Below are 16,464 nucleotides of genomic sequence, written 5' to 3' on the forward strand. Positions count from 1 at the left end.
CACTTAAACTGAGACATAAGTGCCAGCCTGAATAGAGAGAGTTAAGCCTCTGTTTAAATGCTCTCCTGAGCAGGGGTCATTAGTACCAGCTCTCTCCCTGTACAAAGCATTATTCCTCATGGAAGCAGCCAGCATTCAGATGGGCATCCAAACTTTGCCGGGGCTTACTTTATCTCAACCGTTTTCTGCTGCTCCTCACAGACCAGTTGGCTGCTGCACACTTGGGAATGCAAAGGAAGGCTCCCAGCAATCTGCCAGGAGAGCCATTCAAGCTTCAAATGCTGGTTTGGAGGGCACTGGCATGAGGTGAAGATTCCGTGTGAGGCAGGTGGGGACTCCCTTTGAACTCCAGGAGTAATGAACACCTTTTTCTGTTGGATATCTGCTCAAATTATTATCAAATATAATTACCGAGAAAAATTGTGGAGTGACACAAACATTCTGGCAGATTTAAAAATAAATCTGATATTCTTCTGTGATCAGCATAAATATTTGAATACTGTCTGTCAAACTGTGAATAAAATTTATTTGTCAATAAAATTAATTTTACCAAATACATGGATTAATTAAAAAATCTTTCCAAACACTTTCCCCCTTCTCAGTAGAAAATTTTTTATGCATTCTTCACACATGGAGCCCTCTTGAGCTCAGCCATTTGAACACGACCTGCAGCCTTGGGAGTGAATTATGGCTGTAACTCACAGGTAGATTTTTTTGATTTGCCAGTGTTCTTGGGAGGAGTTATTATGGGTTTGAAAAGTATTTTGGTTGTTGTTTTGTACAGTCATAGGCAAAATATCCATAAGAACTGTTGGACTCAGCTGCCTCTCAGTCACACAAGGCGGCAGAAGGTTTGTAGTTATGGGACAGAAAAGCAGGAAGAACAGGCATGCAAATGTAATATTTCTGAGTGAAATTTAGATGTATGTTCTTTGTGCTGAAGCATTTAAATTGGGCAAAATAAATAAAGAATACATTAAGAAATTCAAGTGAAATGTTTTCTTGATATCTGGATTTTAGCTAGGTATCAATCACTATGAAATATAATACTCCATGACTCGGAATTAAGGTCATCTTATGACCATTAAGGGGATTTACCTTGGGGTCAGGGATGGTCACTTGTCAGGATAAAGTTTTATTGATGAATTTGACAAAGGTATTCAAGGTAGTGACTGACATGTAACCAATTTGCATTTACATTGCAAATTAAACTTTTCCAAGGACCTTGGAATAAGAGTTATTTTTACAGCAGTGAAAATAGAAATTGAGCCCTGCATTGCAAACACCTGTAATGTGGTATGATTGGACAACAGCTCTTCAAACCCTTCCCTCAGCCTCAGATTTCTGAATTTAACATTAAAGGTTACCTGAAGGTATCTGGTTTTAGGGCCAGCCCCTTGATCTGCAAACAGTCCCACTACACATCACCCTGTGGGGAAAGGTGTTCCTCTTTGTTGGAAGTATATTCCTGGCTTCTGTGGTGATTCATCAGTGCCAGGAAACTGCATCCTCTACAAGCTTACAAGACTATTCAGTTATGCAATGCATAAAGCTCCATCATAGGATTGTGGGAGTGATTTTGTTTTGATGGCTGAAATGGACCAATGCTGTAGAGTTATGATGGTGTTCTTTCTGAAACACTCTTTTTATTTCAAGGAATGTCTACTTCTAAATCACCCCGCATTCCCAATAAATAGTTATGAGTTTCACCCAAGCATTTGAATTAACTACAAATGTTACATTCTTGACATTCCACTTTGATGGTGTTATCAACCGGCTGAGGTGTAAATGAAGGGTAGCTCTAATTGCTGGGAGATGATCAGAAAGGACTAGCATTTAACAAATTACAACAGTTTCAGTCAACTTCCTGTGAGTCAATCTAACAGTGACATTATTCATTCATAAAGCTGGACAGTCACACTCAGGGACAAGGCTGAAAAATCCTTGTGAGATCCCACCTACAGAGCTGCATCCAGCCCTGGGACCAGCACAGGAAGGACTGGGAGCTGCTGGAGCCAGGCCAGAGCAGAAACACCAAGGGGATCAGAGGGATGGATCAGCTCTGCTGGAAGGAAAGGCTGAGGGAAGTGGGAGTGTTCAGCCTGGAGAAGAGAAGGCTTTGGAGTGACTTCATTACAGCCTTGCAATGCCTGAAGGTAACCCACAGAAAAGATGGAGAGAGACTGTTGATAAGGGCCTGGAGTGACAGGACAAGGAGAAATGGATTTAAGCTGACACAGAGGAGATTTAGATTGGATATGAGGAAGAAATTATTCCCTGTGAGGGTGGTGAGGCCCTGGCACAGGTTTTCCAGTAATGATGTGGCTGCCCCATCCCTGGAAGTGTCCAAGGCCAAGCTGGATGGGGCTTGGAGCAGCCTGGGATAGTGGAAGGTGTCCCTGTACGTGGCAGTGGGGTTGAAACTGGATGAGCTTCCAACCCAAACCATTCTTTGATTTTGTGATTCTATGATCTATGAATGTGTGCATGGGGTGAGAAGGACTAATTTGGTATCTGTGATTTGGGCAGTTTTATAGGAAAGACATGAAACTGCTTCACCCATATCCAGTGGGAATATCCAGCAGCCCAGAACTGAATCTCTGCCAGTCTTCCTGCTCCAAAATGCTCTTGCTGACCAATTCCCAACTATCTCCAGACAGAAGGGGCCTGGGAACTGCAGGGGAACAGGAACAGTGGAACAGAGGCAGCAGCCAGCTCTGCATGAGACTGGGAGAGCCGTGAACTGGAGAATTGGGATCAGAAGACCCTGAGAGGAAGAGGGGCCCTCTCTGCAGCTGGCAGGGCACCAGCCATAGCTGTAGCACAAGAACACAGGGCACTGGCCTGCAGGCAAGACATTGGGATGGAAGCATCCCAACAGGATACCTCTTTTATTGCTCTTGTATGGGCTGCCCACAGGGGCTGGGCTAGGAAGGGTTGTTTTGTTCCTTCTCTGAAACCACTGCAAAAGTTGTGCCCAGGGTAGTTGCAGAGCTTTGTTCTGGCTTCTCTAGCACAGTTACTGGTGGTTGATTCATTGAAAGCTGCCAATGTTGGTGCAAATCTGTGAGGGCTGCAGTCTCTGAAGAACTGCTGAGTCTCTTGGTGCACCTCAGTTTCATGTATCTCCCCACATTAGCACAGGGTGGCAAATTTGTGGCCCAGTTTGGGGAGTGAATATGAGTGCATACGAGAGTGACAGAGGCTGCTTCCAGTTCCAAGGGTTTCCCAAATCCTGCACTGCTCGAATTTTGGGTTCTTATTTATTTTTTTATTCTTTTGCAGTAGAGTCACGAGTCACTCAGTCTGTTTTCAAGCATTTCTCTGCAACTGAGGGACAGAATATTACTATATTGGAATATGACAGCTGAGATTACACTGCTTTACAGCAATCCAGCACCTCCAGATAAAAAGTCAATAACCACTACCCTGATTTACAAGTACATGATGGGAAGCAAGTATATGATGGGAAGTATTTAGTGTTTGGATATAAATCAAGGACCTCTACATATAGGTATTATGCAGATTCCCTCCAGTAGGTATTCCTTTTCCTGGTCCTAAAGATTGATAGAAACTGAAGGTAGCTGACTTTTCAACTGAAGAGCATAGTCATTGCCCATGCTGTCTCCTTCTGGGATTTCCCAGGCTTAGTGGGCAGGATGTATCCCAGTTGTTTGCCTCTGATACCACATTTGGAGCAACAGTCAAGCAGCTGTCTGGAGCTGGGAGTTAAGAGACTCTGGGATGCTGGAATGGGGGCTAGGAATAAAAGTCTGATTTTCCCTGTGTGAAAAACACTGGAATTATCTAATCCCAGCTTGGTTGCCCTCACAGCAGCTCCAGTGACAAATAGATGTGGGGTATTGCATTACATCATCAGGACAAACCCTAATGGGTTTATTTATGACCCAGAAAAAGCGAGACAGAGTGAGATTCTGATCTCTGCTTACCTGGTGTAAAATGGGAGTAACTGCAGAGATAAACTGACATAACAAAGATTAGAGCCTGGCCTCCTTGTCTGTAGCTGGTTTTAGAAGCAGCTGGCTTTTAGAAATTACGGATGTCACATAAATCACTAGTAAAAAAGTGGTTCTGGACTCCAGCCTCCAGCAGCTTCTGACCATCTATCTCTGTAAAAGCGATGGTTCTCCATGCAGCTGGTTTGTGTCCAGAGGCTTTCAGCTGAGCAGAGTGGACAATCCTCCCTCTCCCACAGCCTCAAGGAAGCAGTGAGATTTGTGCAGCACACGCAATCAGAAGGAGGCAGCTCACGAGATGCCATCTGATCAGAGATGGGGCTCCAATAACGGAAGTCTGCTGAGCACAGGGTAGTCATATCTCATCTGCTTAGCTCTGGAGGGAGAAGGGTGTTGGACAATAAGTAGTCCTGATGGCAAAGTAGATTTTCCAGTGAGATATGGCCTGGTACTTACTGCTGGCACAGCTCTCTGAATATAGTCAAGGCAGAGGAGGTAAATAGGTGTGACTAAATACATCTCACCCTTCCTTAAGCACCTTGAGAGGAGGAATGTAGAGTGTTTGTTGTTCTCTTATATTAAATGTGGCTTTCATTTTAGAAGACCCTGATATTCTACATACAAAATAACCTGAGGCTGCACTGATTCTGGGTGTGCTCATCCCAGAATAATGATCATGGGGCTGTATCCTCTGTATTTTAGTTCTAGGGCTGTGGGACAGTGTATATGACTAAACAATTAGTTACCTGTCTGGGAAGAGTAACTTATGAAGGTATTTATACTCAGGTTACACTGAGAAGGCCATTTTTGTGCCCTGAAGCTGCTGAAATGATCCAAGATATCATAGACTCATCCAAAGTAAATATAGGCTTCATTTTTAGTAGCATGTTTGAGAAGCAGCTTAACTAATAGAGGTTTGGGGTTTTTTTAATGTTAGAATTGCTAAAAGATGACATCTACCTTGGGCCAGATAATTTTCAAAATATACAAATTGCTTTAGCCCCACCAGCAGTAGTTTGCACTGACTGAAGATTTCCCACCGTCTCTGATCTTAAATTGCAGAAACTTCCAGTTTGCTGTTACTGAGCTGCAGCTTTTGGCTCCTTGATACATTTCTCGCACGTAAATTTTGTTGTCTTCTCCAGAGTCTCACATAGGACTATCACCAGTGCAAACAATGTATTTAATGTGTTTTAATGAATGTTACAATTCCTGGTATCTGTTGCAATGTTTATACTTGAGACGACCAAGTCTGATTTACTCAAAGAAAAGCCGAGACAACTTGGATATGTTGAGTGGCATCAAAGTGGGCAAAAGGTTCTGCCAGCCAAAACCCCCCACCACTAAAACATGCTATGGGTAATTGAGCAGACAGTCTTATAAAGAAAAGTTAAGTTCACTACTTCCGTATTTATTGGTGTTCCTGTTTGGAAATGGCCTCAGTTTGAGCCAGGGGAGGCCCAGGCTGGACATCAGGAGGATGTCCTTCATGGAAGGGTGGCAGGCATAGGAACAGGCTGCCCAGAAAGGTGATGGAGTCACAGTCCTTTGTTCAAAAAATGACTGGATGTGGGATTCAATGCCATGGTTTAGTTGACAAGGTGGTGATCAGTCAAAGACTGGACTTGATCTCAGAGGTCTTTTCCAACCTAAATGATTCTGTGATTCTCTGTGGTCCTGTGAAGGTGTCAGTGTTTGTAGAAATAAAGGCCTAGAGCTCTGCTTGTGTGAGGTTGTCAGCAGCCTGTTTTTTAGGTTGCAGAGAGATTCTCTGTCAGGATGGACTAAAGACAGACTTGTAAAAAAACCTACTCCACCTTCCTGATTTGCAACTACATTTCACTGCATTTGTCTGTTGTTTTTGGAAGTGTCTTTTTTAAATATTGGGATATCCTGGGATCACTCTATTCATTAACCAGCTAGAACTGAGCAGGAGGGGGGTGACTGCTCTGCCTAAAGCACAGTTGGGGCTTTTTGTCATGTAGGAGTACCTGGCAGCTTTGCAAAGGACAGCAAATGATTCCTTCCTAATGTGAGAGCAGCAGGAGCTAGGCGTGCTGGTGGAAGTCAGGGCCACTGCATCAGAGGGAAGAAGTTGCTGACACCCAAAGAAATGAGAGAGGGTGTGATAGGAAAGAAAAATATTTTGAAAAATTTTGTTTGCAAGTGGGGACTGAATAGCTCTGAGAAAACCGGGGCATTAAACATTCTTCCTCTTCTCTAAGAAAATAATTTCCAAAGGGTGGAGCTATAAAATACCTTGATGTTATAGTTAATACTTTAGTAAAATATTGTTGTTAATACAGAGGTCTCTGCACATGGAATCACTCCTGACTCCTATCCCTTGTGGAAATTCTCTCACTTCTCCATTAAAAGGATCAAAATTTGGCCTAGGGTAGATGCCAACCATAGCCTGAGCTTTTAAATACTTAAAATTTCACGTGAGAGAGTTGCAATTTCTCTTAGAGGGGGAGTGACCACAAAATTTCCTGTGGAGAGCAGGAAGAGCATGTGAAGGCACCCTTCAAAGGGTTGTTCTGTGAAGGGTACGATGTCTGTCTGACATCACAGTTGCTTTCCTGGCTTTTCTGGCTGGTGCTACTTTCCCCCTTTCTGAGACTGGGCACAGTGGTCAGGATGCTCCAAGATGATGGGCAGAAAGCTCCCAGCAGGAAGGCACTAAGAGGGTCACTGTCTGGGAAAAGGGTCTCCTGTTTTGGAGAGGGATATACCAGAGGCATGTCATGGCTCCCACAGCAGGCTTCTGTGCTGAGCTTTTGCTTCTGCAGTCTCAGCTCTCCCCAAATCCCTGTCTGCAAACAGCCTGGTGGATGGGAAGCTCTTTCAGGCAGGAGATGTGTCCCATTATGCATCTGGTACCAGGAAACCCTTAATTTCTAGGCATCATTGTAAGGCAGGTAGTAACTAAGTGCTGATTATGCTTGCGAGCGGCAGCTTGGCAGACTGCAGAATGAAGTACAGATAAAGTGACCTTGTGATTTTGAAAGCGAGATCTATTATTTGTTTTGAAACATATTGCCTCAGTGACCCTGCAAGTTCTGCAGACATGTCCTGTCTGGAAATGCCCTAACAGGTTGTTTGCTATATTTTCAACTGAGTTAAGGTTTTGTTGAAATAAGGAGTATCAATCAAAGGCCAGAAGGCCACATTCCTTTGGTGTTGTTGATTTCACCAGTATCTTTTGTCTGAAAGCCTGTGCTGACAGGGCATCAGGGGAGAACTCCTGGGGTGAGTGGGGATGAGTGAGGGTAGCCACATGGATCTGCATCCCTGTCAAATTTGTGTCAGCAGAGGTCAAGTTCTCAAGCTCCAGAGAGGACCCTCCAGCACCCAGGGAGTAGTCAAGGGGAGAGCCAGACACCCTCCACAGCACAGAATCAACATTATCTAGAGCATGACAGGGACAAGTGGAATATAATACATGGGGGTGTGCAAGGGAGGTGCTGTTCACATCTCCAGAAAATGGCAGGGGCACAACTCTCTCCGTGCCCTGAATCATCATTTTTTTCACAGGAAATGCTTAAAATTAGATTTGTGTGTAGGGAGAGTCAGACCATGGTGCTGAGGTCAAGTGTATGCGTTGGTCTTGGTTCATTGCAGCTTTTTTTCCAGGCTAGGATTTGAGTTCACATGAAACACAGCTCACCTACATGTAATAAGACAGAGCTGAGTGATTTTTCTTTCCTCTTGGTGGCAAATGGGAATTTTGCTGAGAAAAATGCTGGTTTTATTGTCTAGAAACTGTTCACAAATTTGGTATTTGTTGAAAAGTTGTTTGGATGAAAAAATGTATTAAGGTACACTGACTAAATGAAAGGAAAAAATAATATGTCCCTTTTCATCTCTTAGCATCAAGGATGTGGGATAGACAAGTTCTCTTTTTCCTTAGGTGACATTATCTTAACTTTCCATCATGTTTGGGCTATTTTGGTTGGTGATGTTCATGACTGCTCCTAAGGGAGCCATTCAGTTTTTCATGGAATACTCAAATATTTGCCAAGCAGGGGCAGGGAGGGAGGGCTGGGAATGAGGAAAAGTGATGGCCACTCTGTCCACAAAACACTTACCAAAGAGAGGGAGCATCTGATTCACAGGATCTGATCTCTTGCATATTTGCTCAGGCAAAGAAGACTCAGGTCAGCCAAGAGAGAGCAACTTTGACTCTTCTTCTGGTGAAAGCACTGAGGTGGTGAAGTCACTTGCCTGAGGGGAGTCCCCTAAGGCAAAAGGAGTGGTCTAAATGAGCCCCACCACTTAGAACTGGGAGAGAGGGGACACAACTACCTTCCCTCTGTGATCAGTGGTTTTCACTAATAATTTAATCTATTTTTGTCTTTGATTGTTTTTTTGGGTTTTTCTTTTTGTTTTGTTGTTGTTGTTGTTGTTTTTGTTTGGTTTTTTTGTGTGTGTTTGTTTTTTGAGGGAAGGGGTTTTTTTGTTAGGTAAGGTTTGGTTTGATTTGGTTTGGTTTGGTTTCATTTTGTTTTGTTTTGTTTTGTTTTGTTTTGTTTCGTTTCCTTTGAACTGTAAAGAGAGAACCTCCTGTTTCAAGCCTGCAACACCTTATTCAATGCAAGTTGAAATGTTTAGTTTTGAAGTAAGAAAAAAAAACAACTACCAATCATTCCCTGTACTAAAATTGATCCCACTTCTTGGTTTGCTTGGGATTAATGGCAGAAGCTTAAAGTCACCATTTGTCAAGAGGGTCACCTGGCTTCTTCAGTCTGCAGATACCTGTGAAGGTGCTTCAGCTGAAAGTTGAGAGGGAAGTCGGTGGCTCAGGAGAAGAGGTACTGCCAGGAAACAGTGGGATTTCATGGCTCCCTGGGAGGGGAGAAGGACAGCCCAAGAGCTCTTCCCACTCTTGCCAGGACCTTAGAAATCATTGCCCATTCCCAAGGTTTTGTCATAGCTGGCATTTCCATAAAAGATATTGGGTTTAGAGTACTGGTAATTATGATTATTTTGTGTAAAATAAATCCTTAGTAGTGTTATCGCTCCTGAGTGCTAGAGGTAATGGCAGAGTCACCATTCCTGGAAGTATTAAAGGAATGACTGGATGTGGCATTCAGTGCTTTGGTCTGGATGGCAACTTGGCCATTGATCTTGTTGGACTTGATGATCTTGGAGGTCTTCTCCAACCTAATTTTCACACTTGTAATTTTAAAATATTAACTGAGGGAGGGAGAATTTAAAAAAAGTTCTTCCTTATGTCCAAGTGGAACTTCATGCGCATCAGTTCCTGCCCATTCCTCTTGTCCTAGTGGTTGGCACCACCAAGAAGAGCCTGGATTTGAGGAGCTGACAAAAGGATTTTTGCTTCTCATTACTGAAATACATCCACACCTGTGCGTGATGTACTGGCTAAGCCTAGAAGCAGGAGTCCCAGCAGATCCCTGGAGGTGAGTTCCACAGGGCTAGAGGGACCCAGCCCAAGGATCAGACTGGGAGGGGAGAGCACATACACGTGGCAGTCACTGCTGCTTGATGACTTATGGCTGTCTCCTGCTCAGTGGTGTCTGTGTGTATGCCCAGCCCATGGTAGAAGTGAGGAAAACCAGGTTATGTGAAACCTCAGAAGAAAGTGGCAGAAGTTAAGGACTTTTCAGCTCATGCTGGCTGGGCAGTAAGAGGAAATGCAACTACCCAGCTACCTAGGTTCAGCTGGGGTGCTTCAGTCTGGTGTTGTTTGAGCCCTTCAGTCCCATCCTTGAATTATGTGAAGGAAGCAATAATGTGTAACAAGTGCTGGCAGTCATACTGGGTTTGTGTGAAAATCAAGGTTAGCATTTCCAAAGCATGCAGGTGACTTTTGAAACCAAATTAAATTTACAGTTAGACTTTGTGGCTTCCAAGTGTCTTCATAATTTTGGGAAATTAGATTTTGAGCCAAGTCTAAAAAAAAAAACAAAACAACCCAATCAGAATTGCTAACAATGGGACACACGTTCCTGATTTATTTGGGTAGCTTTGAAGGCATTACTCACTTATTTGCTTCTCTGAAGGAACTGAAAGAGTGACAAATCTGTCTTCCAGAGAAAAAGAGTTTCAATTGCAGGACACAATTTAAGGTGCAGATTATAGTGAAAGATGGGATAACACAGAGATAGCTTTCAAGAGGATAGCAAACAACATATGTGGTTGAGGTGTAGTCTCCAGTCTGCCCTCCCTCCTTCATGTAGTTCTCTTAGGAAGTCAGGCATTGCCTCAGAGGAAGAGAGTGCCTTCTTCCAGACACACTGAAACCCTTGAGCCGGGCTCCTGCTGGCCCTCTGCCCCTGCAGGTACTTTGTGCCACGTGGGTGGAGACTGCAAGGTTTAAAAGCGCTCAGCTTCTTGGAGATGGAAACAGCACAGGTAGGGAATGATAATCAAGAAGATAATCTGGAAGGCTATTTTCAAGGACCATAATAGAAACAGGTTTCCATGACCTCCTCCTCCTTTATTGCCCTGCCTTTGGCTTTACCCGGGTCAGGGCTCCCACCACTGCATTGCTGGGAACATCGTGCTCAGCCTGGCAGGGAGCCCGGGGCTTCCAGAGGAGGGGGAAGGTTTTGGCTACTGCTTGTAGTGGCAAATCAGCTGCAGAAGAGGGAGCCCATGTCTTCTCCAGCCTGGCACCTCCAGTTTCCTCTTTTCTCTCCAGTCATTTTCACACTTGCACAGGAGGAAACTGAAAAGGAGGGGAAAAAAATTGAGTGTGTTGAGAAACACAAGTGTGGACATCATTGCCTAGCCCAGACACTTTCCAGAGCCTCCCCACAGGGCCAGGCCCCTCACCTCCAAAGGCTGCAAGAGGAGGAAAGGTCCCTTTGGGCAACCACAAGAGGTACCAGTTGAAAGTCTTGTCACTGCCAACTACACAGGTGCTTGTACTCCAGGTATGCTCCTAGCAGGGTGTCAGAATGACAGGAATGTTTCCTCTGCAGCACACAGACGTGAGCTGGCTTGCATGGGACATGGTTCAGCAGGAGGCACCTCAAACAGCCATAATACCACAACAAGCAACACTCATGCAGAACCCCTCTGATTATGCCTTTCACCCACACACTTCATAACCATCACGCCTTTTACTTCCCACTCCAGTTCATCCTGACCAAAACAAAAGGCAAGGGAGATACCGTTAATGAGGTGCAGGGGGATGGACGCTCTCAAACTTCGCACATCTGTGACGAGTGGGTTTAGCAGAGCTCCCCAAGAAAACATAAGGGGTTGCATTAGCCAGCTTCAGAAAATGCCTGACCTTCCAAAAAAAAGAACCCCAGCATTATTCCCTGTGAATATTATGGTATGTATTGCCCCTCCACCCTGCACCAGGAAGGGATCTGTGGCAGGGATATACTTCAAGGAGACTGTGGTTTATATTACAGCTGCTAAGATAACCGTGAGCTTTCAAAAGGAATCCCAGCTAGTGCAGCTTGTTTTACAATACCAGACTCCAAGCGGGGGGAGTGGAAAGTAAGTTTGTTTTCCACGCTGCCCCTTTATCTTGATGTCAAATATATCCCCTGGGAAAGGAAAACATTTAAGCAGCAGATCCCATGGACACACACACACACACACACACACACACACACACAAACTCATGTGCCTTTCTCCCCATCAAGCCACAGCCACATCCGGAGCGTGGCACTGTTCAGTGCGTGGGTGCTGCTGGACAGCTGGAGTTTTGGCAGGAAAAGCCCAGGAAAAAGGTGCTTCAGGTGTAATAATCAACAGGCACAGGTGCTGGTGCCAGTGTGAGATCTGGGCTGGTCAAACCCACAAGCCACCTGCTGCAGGTGGAGTTGTGATCTCTTAGAGAGCACCTTCATGTGACGGGATAATTACAGCTGGACAGGAACCACTTATTTGTGCAGACAAAAGCATAACAAAATCCAGTCATAAAGCTCCTCAGATAGCTCATGTCTGAAATAAAGCACATTTTTAACAAGGAGGGGCAGGAGCTGTTGGCATGGCTTCTCAGGGGAGTATTGAAGGGGGTCTTCATTGCCTCTTTGGAGTACTGTAAATGTTTTGATCTAACTCAGTCAGAACTCTGGCCTTAGTACTGACAGTATTGCTTGGATTCTGAAGTCTTAGATGATCATAATGGAACTTTCTGGTCTGAAAATCTGTTACAAGGCACTGCTATGTGTAAGAAGCATACATGGATGCAAGCCCTTCCATCATTATTATTATTATTATTATTGTTATTATTATTATTGTTATTCCTGGAGAGGGATCTTCATCTGGAACTGTAATGACAGGACAAGGGAGAAGGGCTTCAAGCAGAAAGAGAGAAGATTAAGATAAGATATTAGAAAGAAATTTTTCCCTGTGAGGGTGGGAACACACTGGAACATGTTCTCCAGAGAAGCTGTGGCTGTCCCATCCCTGGAAGTGTCCAAGGCCAGGTTGGATGGGGCTCTGAGCACCCTGGGATAGTGGAAGATGTCCCTGCCCATGATAGGGGGATGGAACAAGATGGTTTTTAAGGCCCCGTCCAGCCCAAACCATTACATGATTCTATGATTATGCCCCAGCCTGACTGATGAAGATCTGTGTATTTACTCTGGATCACAACTCTGCTGGTGGCCATGGTGTTTGTACCAGAAACATGGTACAAATCCAAAGGGAATATCATACTTAGGGCTGAATTGATAAAAAGACAACCACAGGATCAGAATAAATGTTGCAGCTGCAATGTGGAAGCCAAATGTCCTTGCTGGCAGGTGAGGGAGGACTGAACCAGTGTTCCTAAAGAATATGAGGATGCTTGGGGGCACACCTTCTCACACACACAAAAAAATTAATAAACTGGGATTATTTTTAAAACAGAAAGAGAGAAGGAGCCAAGGTATTTACATAAACAGATACCCCTTTCCAGTGCTAGTTAGGTGGACAATAATACCAAAATGAAGTAGAGAGATCACTAAACATACCGCTTCTCTGGAGGAGCAGCAAGTTCAAACCTATATTTGGGTTTCACAGAAGGTTGTTGCTTTGTTATGAGGTGGAAGCACATTTCCAGTGTGAAAATTCTTCACCCATGCTTTGTTCTACATCGATGTGTGACTCTGTCATCAGCCCCTGTGGCTTGGGGCCACCGCTGCTTACACCACATCTTACTGCTGAGCCTCTGCAGTTGTCCTATTTTCTGAGTGCAAAGACTGAACCTAAGAAGTCTAGTTTCTCTCTTGCTTGGTACATGCTTTACACTGGTGATGCTCCTTGCCTTTCTAACAGCAGGAAGAAAATCTTGGCAACAGCTCGAGGAATGGGAAGGAATGTTCTTTTGAGAGTCCTAACTGCTCAAACTGCAGTAATTTCAATAGGCAGAGCCCTGCTGTCACTACAGGGAGCTGAAAGCTAGGCCACCAAGCACGGGGTCTTTCAGTCCTTGCCTCTGAGTCTTCTGCACCCACCATGAAGTTTATGGTGTAGGTATTCTCCTCAGAGGAGGTCTCCTCTGGGAGACCTCCTAGTTTTCTGTTCCTTCACAACAGCTTTCAGTGTGTGAGTCTGGGACAGGTCCACACACTGGACCCTAGCATCCTCAGGGATTGTCACCTGAGGATACCATTCCCTGCAACGGGGCTAAAAATCTTGTGGTCATGATACAAGGCCAGAAAATATTATTGTGATCATCTGTATGGTGTGCTGTAATATAATCAGTCAAAATAAACTGTGGAAAGGGCTTGATGGAAGAAAACATTTCTAAACAAAGTTATTTTATTTCCTATCTGTTTTCAACAGCACTGCCTCTTTCGACTATTTCCCTCGCTCCTCAGTTATTCACCTGTCCTCCTACTGTGGAGAGACTCACAACTCATACTACAGCACCAGTTATCCTCCCCTGCCCCCTTGGGCACTCCTGAAATGCAACCAAACCCAAATCAACCCATTAGACTCCTCCCACGCTGAGCATTTTGCTATTTTTTGGAACACCTTCTAGAAATGGAGCTGGCACCTCAAAAGATGTAAATCAGCATCAGGGTTTGGGGTTTTTTTGTAGCCAAAAAGATTAAAATTACAACAAGGTAAATAAATCTCAACAGATTTCAGTGGGTTTTCTGTCTAGTAAAAACTATTCAATTTTCAGCAAAATTGAAGATTTGATTGATTGATTTTTTTATTATTTCACTGGATAAGCATATGGCAGACTAAAATCCAGAGACATCTCCTGCAACTTCTCATTCTCTGATTTTGAAATGTCCCCTGACTACTTGCCATCTGAAGTGCAGGGTGTCACTATGCTCCGTGTGTCAGGTGAGGTTTGGGATGACTAGGGCCAGCACCAGATGTTTCTTGCATGTTCACAAATGCCAAGAGGTCTCTTTCCTGCCATTTACCAACAGTTTATGTTCACAGGATACTGGGTCCTTCACAGAGAACTCCAGCTTATTGTCCTGATGATACATTCTGAATAGGAATTCACTGTTGTTCTTTTGAACTTCCTCTTCCTTGTTCTCATTTGTTAATGGATTTCATTCCTCCCCAGCAGTTATTCATCCCTGAATGCTTGAATTAGCTGGAAAGGTTTCTTCTATAACTGGTGGACATTGAGAATCATTGTCAATGAGCATTAATAGACATGAATGTATTGAGAAAGACATGAAAATCATCTCTGTGGGGATTACCACATTTTATCTCTCTGATTTGATATCTTTGAAAGTGATTGGTCAAGCACTTTATAATGAAGAACTTTGCACCATTGTACTTGTGAAGGAACTTTCTTCCTTGCCCCAGCTAATTGATGTATTTTATGTTTGGTTTTTAAAATAAAAGATTTTTCATATTTTTAGCCTCTAATTGTCCATTCAAATCTGCATCTCAAGATGCATAATCAGCTTTCAGAAAACCTCTTTTTCAACACACCTTAATTCTGACATTAGTACCTTTATTTTGGAAAATAGTTGCTAAGTGAGAACTATGTTTTAAAAACTTCTGTAACAGGTTTTAAACATTTTATCCATGCATAGGCAGCTTAAAATTTATATTAGTATGATTTACTTTGGCAAAATATCTATCTGGAGTCATTGGTCTTGTGATGATTGATCTACTCTCACTGTTTGTACTGGATTTAAAAGGGAGTGTCTCATTCTTAAACTAATTGCTTGTCATTTATTCCAGGGGAAATACTTTTATAAGGATAAGGGGCTAAAGGCCAACTTTTCAAAGGCAGGTAGGTACCTTAAGATGAAGACAGGCACTAGGAAAGCACTGAGGCAGCTGAGGTGCTCCTGAGAAATTCTGTGGCTGTTTGGCTGTGCCTCTAGGTGCCCACATATCTTTAATCTGTTCCTAAGACTTTTTTCCTTTCCTTGGCCAGAAGAGAGGTTTCCAGAACAGCTGTGACACAGAGGATCCCTCAGAGAGGCACAGAGAGCACAGAAGATGCTTACCTTTCTCTTATCCCAGGATGTGATTAAACTGTGTTGGGTGGGAAATGTGAGGGAGCCTCAGAAATGTCATTTGTAGGAAATACAGCTTGAGTCCTGGGCTTTAAATATGTCACAGCACAGCCACAGTGCTAGGAATTACTCTCTGAGGGGCTGGATGGTATCACATCCACCTGGAACACACAGCACTGCAATAAGAGGTGCAGTGAACATCCAAGGCTTGCAGGCTGACCCTGCCCCATCTGGGCACACTTTTTCTTGGGGGTTCCATGATGGTGCCAGAGGGTTCCTTACTGCCCCTGAGCTGGTGAATGGCTGTTTCTACCCCCACCAGTGGGATGTGACAGTCGTGGCTCCCCACCAAGTGCAAAGCCATTGCTTACAGTGAAATTCAAATGCTTGCTGGAGGGAACAATAGGAAAATGTGTCCCACATCCTGTACACACATCCTGTCTCACTTGTTCCCTGCCTTCCTGCTCAGTCACACAGCACTGCTCTAAGAAGGGTTTCTCATCCTGGTCACATTCCTCTTTGCTTTCTCTCTTGTTTCTGTGTGGATTCCCATCTTTTCTTGTAAGGACTTCTTTTGTTGTACCATCATACGTCCTCTTCTGGTCCTCCTTTCCTTCTTCTCCCTCAGTAATTAGCTTCAATCTGTGTGCTGCTGCTGCACAATGCCTTAACTTTCCTCACTTCATCCTTCATCCCATTTCTCATTTCTATAGTTCTCTTGTGCTCCTTCCCCTCTCCCCTCCCCAACTTTCCTCAGGTTCCTCCAGATTTTTAGCTCCTTTTTTTTTTCTTCCTACCCTCTGTCTCTCTTTAAAAATTTAATTGGCATGCTTTCTTCAAGCTGTCTTACAAAACCTTATTTTCTTTCTTCTCTCTTTTCAGCTTCTTTCCTGAATTGCAGTCACACCAGCTCTGCTTTCCTGACTGCAGAGTCACAGCAGCTGTGGTGCAGCAGAGCATCTGAAAAGAAAATGCTAATGGGGGTTTTTATACAGTACAGTAAAGGGTTCTGATTTATCTAAAAAAAATAATAATAATGCTACTCCTCAATGCTACCTCTCTCCCAGACT

The 16,464-nt window shown here is 43.9% G+C and overlaps 1 long non-coding RNA gene across 1 annotated transcript; it reads left to right on the forward strand.

The window, feature by feature from the left end:
• The first annotated feature begins 8,521 nt into the window (after positions 1-8,521).
• Positions 8,522-15,485, forward strand: LOC135301382 (uncharacterized). The gene is made up of 4 exons (XR_010363145.1): positions 8,522-8,788; positions 9,263-9,400; positions 15,114-15,165; positions 15,313-15,485. It is a non-coding gene; the product is annotated as an uncharacterized LOC135301382 (long non-coding RNA).
• Positions 15,486-16,464: the final 979 nt, after the last annotated feature.

The sequence above is a fragment of the Passer domesticus genome, chromosome 5, assembly GCF_036417665.1.
Source record: "Passer domesticus isolate bPasDom1 chromosome 5, bPasDom1.hap1, whole genome shotgun sequence".
Taxonomy (NCBI): Eukaryota; Metazoa; Chordata; class Aves; order Passeriformes; family Passeridae; genus Passer; species Passer domesticus.